This window comes from Pteronotus mesoamericanus, unplaced genomic scaffold (assembly GCF_021234165.1).
Source record: "Pteronotus mesoamericanus isolate MK-2021 breed Mesoamerican mustached bat unplaced genomic scaffold, CSHL_Meso_final contig_181, whole genome shotgun sequence".
Lineage (NCBI taxonomy): Eukaryota > Metazoa > Chordata > Mammalia > Chiroptera > Mormoopidae > Pteronotus > Pteronotus mesoamericanus.
The window spans coordinates 10,916,270-10,927,832 of record NW_026555077.1 but is presented as its reverse complement, the minus strand read 5'-3'; the positions used below and the strand labels follow the sequence as shown (position 1 = coordinate 10,927,832).

Here is an 11,563-nt window from a genome sequence, read left to right as displayed (position 1 = left end):
ATGTGTGCAAGACTGGGTAGAAAATTCAATCTCATGCTAAATACAATGAGAGGCCATTAAAGGTTCTTAATTTGAGGGGAGTTGGGGAGAGGAGTGGAGAGGATTTGATTTTCATTTTTGAAAGACTCTGATGTAATGGGGACAAGAATGGAAGTCTGCAGGCAGATTGGAAGAGATTCGTTCACACACACACACACACACACACACACACACACTTTTTCTGAAACTTGTTACCAGTGTACATTTTTAGAACTCCTCTCTGAAATTATGTTCAGAGTCAGTTTACTGTCTTAAAAAAAAAAATCAAACACATCTTATTTTTTGACCTTTCTCTATACACCCATATGCAGTAACTTAGTTGGAAAACACAGGTTTGGCATTTTTAACACGGCTCCAGAATGTGTTCTTCAGAATTGGCTGTAACTTTTGGATTGTTCCAAAAATTAGATTTCTTCTCAAAGAAAAAATTCAATAAATTCAGTGCCTACTGATGTGATATCTTTTGAGCGGCATCGTTGTAAATGAATATACAGTGTCCTTCCAAGGTAATTTTTTGAAATTAAAAAAAAAACACATTTGTTTGAGGTTATGTTCATTTATTCATCAAATAATTGTTGAGCACCACCCACTAAGTACCAGGCACTGTTTTAGGGGCTGGGGATACATCAGTGAACAAGTAAACAAAACCTCTGTCTTTGTTGAGCTTACATTCTAGTAAAGGGAGGATGGGCCAAACAAATGAACAAATGAAATAAATAAATGTTATATTATGGTTGAAGATGATATTAGAGAGAGATAAAAGATTTGGAAAGCTGGAGGGCAATTCCAATTTTAAATAATGTTGTCAGGTTGGGCTTCACAAAGAAGGTGACTTTTGGTAGAGTAGGAAGGGGAGAGGTAAGTATAGATGTTAAGAGGGAGGACATTAAAAAAGAGGGAATAGCTAGTGCAAAGGTCCTGTGGCACTAATGTGCCTGGCATGGTTGAGGAACAGTGAGGCAGCTAATGGTTATTTGAGAAAGGAAGAGAGTTATGGAACGCGAGGTAGGAGAGGTAAGAAGATGGAGGGCCAGTCATAAGAACCTTGTAGTCATGGAAGAATTTTGGCTTTAACCATGAACGAGAGGGAAAGCAGAGAAATAACATGATATAAATTATATTTTAAAAGAATTACTCTGACCACTGTGATAGACTACAGAGGAGTAGTGGTGGAAGTTTGGGTATGTTTTAGAAAACATCAACACTTGATAGTCACATTCCCTTAATTTTGCTAAATGAGGGAAAAGTAGCCAAAAAAAAGTATCCCAGATTGCACCTTTACCTTTTATCTTTCTTTACCATAGCAAAGTTCTATCAAGCCCAATTCCTTTATCCCTGTACTTAATGTGTCCTTGCACTATTTTCAGGCTTATGCCAAATTCCTTATCTTGTCCTATATATCAGTCAACATCATCGTAGCTGCAAGAAACTGAATACCTGACTCAAACTGGCCTGAGCAATAGGCCATTTGCTAGCTCACATGTGGGCAGTCTGGAGGTATACAGAGCTAGAGTAGGTTAATTTAGCCACTCAGCATATCTGGGTTCTAGGTTGCCTCCCTCTCCCTCCCTTTCTCTCATTGTTTTAGGGTATGCCACCACAGCTCCAAACCTGTCTGGCTCACTGGAGGGTGACCAGGGCAGGAGGAAGTATGGAAAAGACTTCCTATGGGCTCTCAGAAATAAAACCCTTCCCTTAAAGCCCCCTCCCTCACCACACACATACACACTTCCCATTTGTGCTCACCAGAGTCAAGTAGCCCGCTCAGTTCCTAACTAATCATTGATAAAGTGTACAACATACCAAGAGAGCTTCAGACCAACGGTTTCCCGAAGACCATCTCAGAACATCTACAAAGTCAAAACTATTTTTATTATAATACTAAAATGCTAAATTTTATTCCCATTCTCTTATGAATGTACAAGTTTTCCAAAGGCTACCTGACATAGTGCAACAGATTGAATGCAGCAGATATGAAAATCCAATTGTCTTCTATTAAGCCAGACATTAAAGATATTTGAAAAATTTTTAAGTAATTCTACTCTTTTTTGAAAATATGGTTATTTTCCATTAAAACGTGCTGTTTATGTTAAGTTGTATTTTTATTATTCTTATTTTTTTTAAATAAATATTTTTACATTTCTGTTTTAATTGAGGGTATGGTAAATGCCAATGGATATAACCTTTTAGTGGGGGGCTCAATAATTTTCAGGAATGCAAATAGGGTCCTAAGAGCAAAAGATTGAAAACCGTTGATTTATTTACAGGTCCGATTCATCCTTGGGGCTCCTGGCAGGGCTGAACGTTTCGAAGTTTACCTCAGTGTGACCCAGCCCTTCTTAAAATCTGATTCTGTAAGTGGTTAGGTCACAAAGAGGTGCTAGACGCTGCTTATTTAGTTCGTCAAACTCAACTCCTCCAGTTAATGAGCGTGAGCTCTCGCTTTGACTGTGAGGAGGCAAAATGGTCAAGATGAAGCCTAAAGTGTTATTTCAAAGAAAACTGTCACATTAAGTTGTTGCTTCTTAAGATGGGAAGGGATGTGGGATTTTGGGGGCGGACAGTCAAACTTGGAAACCCCCTTCTTGGAGCAGAGGTTAACCTCCCCACCCCCAACATACACGTCACCAGTCCTCTGGAGTAGGGAGTAAGGTAATTATTGGTAATAATTGGTTTCTTCTTCCCCAACAGCCCGGCATTAACACTGATGGCCCCTAACGGATTACTGGGCTGTCATTCACCTAAATTTAACAGCATCAGCCAGGCCTCCGGATGGCTTAGGCCAATGGTCACCAACGTTTTTGGCACGAGGGACTGATTTCGTGGAAGACAATTTTTCCACGTACAAGGGCCGGGGGACACAGGATGTAATGCGATCGAAGCATCCCTCGCTCACCAGCTTCCCTCCGCGCCCCTCGCCTCCTGCTTTAGAGGCACGGATTCTAAAAGGCACGGGACCGGGACCCGTCCGCGGCTCGGGGGTTGGGAATCCCGGCTTAGGCCAAAGGCAAACAGGAGGATTTTTTTGGATTCTGAAGTTGCCGCCATGGCGTGCTTACTTTCTCGCCTTGATCTTTCATCCAGGATTAGGGATATGTGCGTGTAAATTGGGAGGAGGGCACTCATCCCTCTCTTGTTCTCCCTTGTTAATGTTTGTTTTTTTCTTGTCTCATACTATTTTGGTATTTTAGTTTCAAAGTGCTCTCAGGAGTCTCCTTAAAATAGCAAACCTGTTTTTCCCTCTCTTAATAAATAAATCCCTTGTCCTATACACACGCCATCAAAGCACATCTTTGTGTTTATAAATCTACTCATATGCCGGTGATTTCCCCGTCTGATCTTTCCTTTCTCTGGCCTCTGCTTCCCCGGAGAATTTTAGGCTGACATGGAACGGGGGAGGAGCCGGCCTGACCCCGGTTACGGGTGCAGCAGCAGGGATCCATTTTCTTCTCACATATTTTGCTGGGTGGGTGTGGGATATTTCTGCATAGACTTGTAGACCTTAAGTGCTATTGCTTAGTCTTGCCTTTGCGTTCCGCCTAAGTCATTTTCTTTGCCCTAATTTTCCTTTTAACTTTCCCCAGGTTGGGTTGTTTGCATCCACGATTCCCGACGCTTGAAACTCCCGTCCCCTGGGCTCGACCTAATTCTGGGTGCTGACTGCTGTTTGGTGTTATTTTTCCACTTTTAAATAGCACGTGGCTCTTCAAGGGAGCTTCACTTTTGCTTACAGTATGGGTGTTGGGGTTCACTGGAGCTCAGAACATGTGCTTTAATGCAGCCACGACCCCCCTCCCCCACCGGGCCCCAAGCCCGGTCAGCGTGAGGCAGGGCGGGGAGGAGAGCCCCGCCGGGTGAACCACAGGGCGTAACAGGTGCCGCAGCCGCAGCTGCGCCAGCATCCCGCTTGGCTCTAGGGATAAGGTTTTCTTTTTCAACGGGTTTTTTGGAAGTGGGGAGGAGACTCCGGAGGCCCCCACCGGACCAATGCAAGCCGCGGTTGTTCATTGCCTAGCAACGAGCGGAGCCAATGGGAGGTGGCCGGGCCTGCGGCTTCGGCGACGCGGGGGCGGGGTGGGAACCTTGAGAACCTGCCGAGGCCGGGAGGTGGCCGCGAGGGGCGGAGCGGAGCCCGGCTGGGGACCGGGAAGGCGGGAGCCTGAGGCGGAGGCGGGGCCGCCGGCCCGGGGCGCTGCGTGCAGCGCGCCAGTGCGGGCCCTTGGGGCTGCGCGATCCTGAGTACGACGCCGTGCGGTGTCTCCCCGCGGCTCCCGGGGACCGTGACGGTGAGAACCTAGACCTGCGGCGGGGAGAGTGAGGCGGTCGCCTGGGGAGGGGCGACTGCACCGGCGGGATCGGGGGGCCGACGGTCCGGGGGTGGGCGCAGACGCGGGGGTGAAGGTCGGCACCTGGCTGGGCGCCCCGCTTCTCTGCGAGAGGCTCGGCGCAGCCGTTTGAGCCGTTGGAGCTGGCAAGCGTTGACCTCCCCGGCCGCGCCCAAAGGTGGATGTGGGAGGTAGGTGCCAGCTTGGGGATCGCTCCCGCTGGCGGTTGCAGTGCTGTGCCTACGGGAGGGCTCCGGCCCGGGGAGCCTAAAACCCTCTTCTGGATGGAGAGAGGGTGGCGCCAGGCTTGGAATGACGAGCTACGCGGAGACGTGGGGGAGGAGATGGCCAATTTGGGGCTGCGGTGTCTCAGCAGAGGCTGCGGGGCATGCGGGCTTCGGGATTTGTTAGCGCGATCCGCGAGAGTTGTCGTTAGAATGAGTTACTGGGTGTCCCGTGGCCGCTGCAGAAGAGAACCCCGATGATAGTTATATGTTTAGGGGAAGAACTTACATCACCTAAGAGGCAGGCATGTGTGAGAATATTTCCATGTAGAATTTTGTAGTATAGTACAGTAAACAATTATGAGCTCCCTGCCCCCTTTTGAGCCTACGCTGATCGCCCAGTTATGCAAGTCATTAGGGCCCAGGAAATAGAATCTGCTAAATAATTTGTTCGCAGCACAGGTGATACAGAAATCTTAAATTATTACCCCACTTCGAGGTCTGTAGTTATGATTGCTACATTATCATTACTTGCAACGCTGATACACTACTAGTTTAATCTGAGCGAATTGAGATTTCCCTATTCTGGACTCCTTAATTGGGCGAGGATTAAAAGAAGCATTCCTCCGAAGATGGTTCAGAAGTGTGAAAGAGGGGGGCGTCCTGAAATGTGAAAATGTTGCGCTTCCCTAACAATTCAGATTGGAGTCTAGGTCAAGATTTGGCTATGAATGATGGGTGCCTTGGAATTCTCCACGACTAAGGAGGGATTCGTTTATTGTTGAGGTAGGAGAAAATTCTGGGCCTCGACCCTGACCTGAAAAAGTAGGTATGACTTAACACATTTAGGAGACTGAACAAAATACGAAAAGAATGTGAGATCTGGAGAGAGGAAAAAAATGTCTTTAGAGTTAAAATTGAGGTCAGGCTATCCAGAAATTTAGTAGATTCATGAACTTGGATTCAGCCAGCCAAACTTAATCCATCCAATCCTATCTTAACCTACAGGCCTAGAAAGCTTAGTTATTCATTCAACCTAAATAAGTAAAATTACTGATTGTGGTGGAAATACTTGACACTATTCTGCTTTCTGTCAGTGAAAGTTTCTCAAAATCGTTCTTTTGAAAAGAGGACGAAGAAACTGGTGAGTTGAAATGAAGGCCCTTTAATGACTTGCTGGGTCTTTCCAGCCAAGTCATTTTATACCCTTCCGTCTCTTCTCTTTCCCCATGTGTACAGTGAAGATAATAAAGCCCTAGGGTTAAGTAACATGATGAAGCAAGCTTGAAGATAACTGCAAGGACTTGGCTATTCTAGGATGAAATGTGAAGATCTCATAACACATTGTGCCTTATGACAAGACTTGTTAAAGTATATTATGTTCTGAATATGCTGAGGTGGTATATGAGAAAACCAAAATGTGAATTGTTCAAATGACATGTCAAAGGCCTCAAGGCCAACACAAAACCAGATTACATTCTTGGGCTATACACAATCCTGACATGGCTGCTCTTCGACAAAGGTGGCTGTGACACAGGTTTTTATAGAAGGAGACATTTGAGTGTCTTCTGTGGAATATGTACCTAGAGTTAAGAAGATGAGAAAGACACTGACCCAGAATTGTGTGCTTTTAATTCATTTCCCATGCTTAAATGGGAGCAGTCCCAAACCTGTTTAAGTGATCTTTTTCCATATGATTTATCAGTGAATACATAAGCCTTGTTGGTTTGATCAGGTCACAGAGAGGTTTTGGTACTCTGGGTCCGTTTTGTGTCTTTGGTGATGGTGCTCATGATTAGCTGCTAATGAAGATACAAATTACCTTGAATTCACAAATTTATGGATTGAGATAGAATAGAAAACTGCACCATTCATTATTGATAATGGAAAACTACCTAAAATTTTTACTTTTGATGGTGGGTCAATATTATATAGTACCCGCAGATTTACTGACTTATGCTTTAATAATTTATTCTTTCAATAAATTTTTATTAAAACACTAAGCGCTCTACCTGCCAGACCTGAGCATAAAAATGATGAGTGTTGTCTTGTGGCATTTATTTTAGGAAATTTACAGTATAGTAAGGGAGAGAGCAAAAATAGAAAATTAAGAAATACACTTATGGGAAGGCTTTAGAAAAGAGAATCTCATCTGTGTCCTGATGGAGGGGAGGAGGGGGTGTTGTTGTTCACTTGTTGAACACGTAGTGGCATGTTCTGTGCAATGTACCATTGGACAAGTACAGGTGGTTTGGTTATTAGAGCGAGGTGGGGTGGGTTAGTGATAAGCTTGGAAAATAGTGATACGACCTTTGACCAGTAGGTGATAGGGAATCTTTAGAAGGTTTTATCCAGGGGAATTATATTTGATTTTTACTTTAGAAGTATTTCTCCCAAAGTCAGTAATTTGAATGATCCATAAGTGTTCTGAATATAGACAATCTAAATAATATTTGAGAGACAGCAGCCCTACACAGCAATTAAAAACTTTAAAAATATTTTATTGAAGCTACCAGAAACTTTTAAAAAGTAAAAATGTTTATTCATATAACCAGCCTTTAAAAAGATTGAGTATCTCTCTCTTTTTTTTTTATTGAGGTATAATTGACATATTATTATTAAGGTGTAACACAGTGACTTAATGTTTGTATATATTGTGAAATGATCACCACAGTTAGTCTAATATCTTCTACTTTTAAGATGGGGTAATGGAGATGCAGGGATAAATAAAATACAGCCCCATTTTCAAGCAACTTGTCATTCCATAAGAGAGATAACACAGTTAAAATGCAGGAGAGAATGTGTCACAAGAGGCATAAAAATGTCAGGTCCTAGCAGTGCAGGTTTCAGAGATGAGAGAAGACAAATTCAAATTAAAAATAGTTCTTAAATAGAAATTAAACAGCGGCCAGTTTAACAGTCAGTGCGATCTTAACTTTACAGTTCTCATCTGTTAACCCTTACTTAACATACTGCCCTCCCTCCCTCTTAGCTCTTTTGAGTGAAATTTTTGGTTTGACCATACTACGTAGCTACAGGACCTTGAACCAGTTACTGGTTGCCCTTATCTTCTCTGTGTCTTGGTTGTCTCATTTGTACCTTAGGGATAATGATACCTACTTCATAGGGTTGTGATGATTAAATAGGAAAATATGTCAAAAGAACCTGTGCACCCCAATGTTCATAGCAGCACAATTTGCAATAGCCAAGTGCTGGAAGCAACCTAAGGGCCCATCAACAAATGAGTGGATCAAAAAACTATGGTCCATTTACACAATGGAATACTACACAGCAGAAAGAAAGAAGGAGCTCCTACCCTTCGTGACAGAATGGATGGAACTGCAGAGAGCATTATGCTAAGTGAAATAAGCCAGGGGGTGAAAGACAAATAGCATATGGTCTCACCTATAAGTGGAACCTAATCAACAAAACAAGCAAGCAAGAAAAATATAACCAGTGACATTGAAAGAAAAAACAAACCAATAGTAACCACAGTAACCAGAGGGGAGGAGAGATGGGGGTAATGGGGAAAAGAAGGGGAAGAGTCAGGTCAGGGAACATGTATAAAGGGCCCATGGACAGAGCCAAAGTGGCACAGGATTGAGGGAAGAATATAAATAAATAAGAAAATATGTTAGTATCCAGAACAGTGCCTGGAAAAATAGCATGCATTTACTGAGCATTTAATATTTCTATTTACTGCAAAGTGCTATAATTGAATGAGGACTAACTGCAGGAGAGGATACCTTTTTTTGTCACTAGTGGATCTATCCAAGAGCATCTGATGAAGCCTCTACATTCAAAGAAGCCAAACATATTCTGCTACACTGACCTTTGTTTATTATCTCCTTTTCTTGTTTGCTGATCACTTCTCTGAAATCTGATTTCCATTTTTATCCCTCACTAATCACCAATTTCAACATATTTTTCTGTTTGGATCTTGCCATTTCTATGGCATTTGTTGCTGTTCACCATACTCTCCACTTTAAAACTTTTTTCCCTTGGCTTTCCCAAAGCCTGGCCGCACGGCTTTCTTATCTCTTACATCTTGGTCACCTTCACTCACCTGTTATATGTTGATGACCTTTAGGGGTCCTTTCGGCTTCTCCTTTTTTTCTGAATGAGTGAAACTACCACATATATGCTAAATCTGCCTTGATGCCATTTGACCTCCAGGCTCCAGAGTTTATCCCTGTTTGAATGTCTCATGACGTTTGAATGTCTCATGACGGTGTCTCTAAACAGTGAGTTCAACACTGAGCTCATGATCTCCATACTTAACCAAACCCCGTTTTATTAGCTGTACTCCTCTGTTCTTTTCATCTAATTAACAATATATTTGTCTCTGGTATCAGAGACAAATTTTTTGCATGAAGAATAAATGCCTCCCTTTTGCATACTGTTGTGTTTATTAGTTCAGCTTTTGAGGGATTTCTTATCTGTCCTTTGCTATCCTCGTTGTCACTGGCTAAGTAAGCTAGCCAGTCCCTGACCATCGGCTGCCCAATTTGCTATAATGTTTTTGTGCCGGGGCTACTGAAATGGAGCCCATTTCGGAAACATTATGATAGGGGCCGACTGCTAGAAGAATGTTGTTCTGAAAGAGTTGTAGCACTACATATGATTTTAAAACTGTTTACAGAGTTTGAATGGCTGGTAGATACTATAACCAAGATGAGTACCAGCCATTGCGTGTACTTCTATCTGAGAGATAGTTGTCTAGGTTCTAAAGGTGCCAGTCTTGAGCTAGTCAGTCTGGTGCCACTTGATTGTAGTCTGTTTGTTAGGCTTTCTTCGCTAAAAGGTGGCACCTTCAACATTATTCTTTCTATTCTGTATCCAAGTTTTTGAAATATCCTGCACAGGATCTAGCATATAAAAGCAAGAAAACATTTTAGAAACCATCAGTAAATATAAACCATCATCAGCTGTGTTATAAGGAGGAGATGGGCTCAGAGAATTTACATCACTCGCTCTAGATACTTGCTGAGTGTCAACAGGGGAGGCCAGGGTCTGTGAGGCTCTCGAATCATAGTTTTTCTCACCTTCCAGATAAATAGCTGGGTTTTCATTCCTGGTTTCCTGGTTTGTTACTGGATAAGGCAACTAATCTCTCTGAGCCTCAGATTCTTCCATCAATAAAATAGTGTTATATCTGCTTCTTACTAGGGCCACCAGAAGGATGAATGGCATAGCTGATGAGCCACATCTGGCCACAGTAGAGGCTAAAGAGTGGTAGTTCCTCTCTCCCACAGTCCACAGTCCCACACAGTTACCTAGTACAGGAATTCCTAACTTCCTGTCTATGGATCCTTTGCACGTTCATGGATGCTTCATGAATCCTCTGAAACTAGTCCAAACTGCCTGTTTCGTACAATACTTTTAAGGTGGGAGGGTCATTGGTTTTGGATTCTGTGACCCAAAACAATTTAACCCCCGAGTTGGCAGTTGTCAAGCCCAGGACCCAGGGCTTTGCTGTCTCGTAGCCAGACTGGGTAGAATGTAGAGTTGTTTGAAATATTTTAGGAACAGTATATATTTTAAAAAATATTTTGAAGGATTTTAGGTACAAAGAATCAGATTAGGTTTATATCTTGGCTCATTACACAGTCTCATAATTGGTCCATTTATTTATTTAGTTTTAATAATATAATAATAGGCACCACCTAACATAAAGCAAAGACTTTGAGAGTAACCTCCAAATAACCGTAGGGGCCCTTCCATCCCTTTTTCCTACTTTTCTCACCTGATGCAACTATTTACTAAATCCTATATTCATCATTTCCTTGGTATCTTTTTAAATATAGTTTTATTGCACCTAAGTTTTTCACACATACTACACAACTAGAAACTATGTGTTATCTTTTGAGACGTTTTTCACTTCATATTTCATGCTGAAGTATAACTGCTGAAATTCATCCACTTGAAATTATATTGCTGAGATTCATGTGTATTGTATGTTACTGAAGTTTTCTGATTGCTGCGTGATATTCCATTTTTCAGAAATGCCACAGCCTGTCCATTTTCCTGTGGATGGGTGTTTGGGTTGCTATTGTGAGGAGGGTTGCTCCTTATTTTCACACGTTCTGGCGTACACAGGCAAGAGTTTTTCTTGGGTTTAAACCTAGACGTGGACTGGTTATGTTGTAGAGTTATGTGTAAAGGATATATGAATGGCAACTGCCATACTCTTTGTTTTTCAAAGATTCCCCTCACTCACCAGTGTTGAATAGGCCTTAGCCAGGTGTTCCCTAGGACTGTTATTTTCGACCTTCACTTAGTACTTTCAAACACTTTTACGTTTTGGAACCCATTCTATGGCACCCTTAGAAAAGAATACCTTTTTGGCATTCTGTAATCTAAACTGCATAAATAGAATACTGACTTACACCAAACCAATTCCATAGCCATGTTCTTAAACTTTATGCATCAGAATCACATGGAGGTTCTGTTTAAACACTGTTATCTGGGTTCTACCCCTAGAGCTTCTGAATCTGTAGCTCTGAAGTGGGACTTGAGAATTTGCATTTTTAGCAATTCCTAGGTGCTGTTGTTGCTGCTCGTCCTGGAACCACAATTTGAGAACTATAACCAATGACTGAATTTGGGCTAAACATTGAAAAAAGAATCACAGCAAGATGACTACACTATTACAGAATGGATTCATGAATAATGTTTAATTTCTTTGTTATTTCCATTGCCTTTAGCAGATTTTGTTACCTATTATTTTAGGAATGAAAAACTAATAAATGGTAATTGTTTTTTATTTTATTTGGACTTAGCTGACTTTCAACTGTACAAAGAAAGATAGCTTCTTTTTTGTTCTTTTTCTTAGTGATCCTCATGTAAGGCTATAATTGCTGCTGTTCTTACCCCCAGACAGGAAGAATTTGAAATTAGCATACTCTCTGAAAATTGGCACCCTCTTGGTTCATACACTAAATCACCTTCCTGCTTTCCTCAGCTGGCACCAGT

At 42.2% G+C, this 11,563-nt stretch overlaps 1 protein-coding gene across 2 annotated transcripts in view; it reads left to right on the top strand.

The window, feature by feature from the left end:
• The first annotated feature begins 4,211 nt into the window (after positions 1-4,211).
• SSX2IP (SSX family member 2 interacting protein) overlaps positions 4,212-11,563 on the top strand; it is a 45,443-nt gene continuing 38,091 nt past the window's right edge. For both annotated transcript variants that reach the window (XM_054566829.1, XM_054566830.1), the window contains exon 1: positions 4,212-4,325. The gene's annotated coding sequence lies outside the window, so the exon portion shown is untranslated. The remainder of the gene's footprint in view (positions 4,326-11,563) is intronic.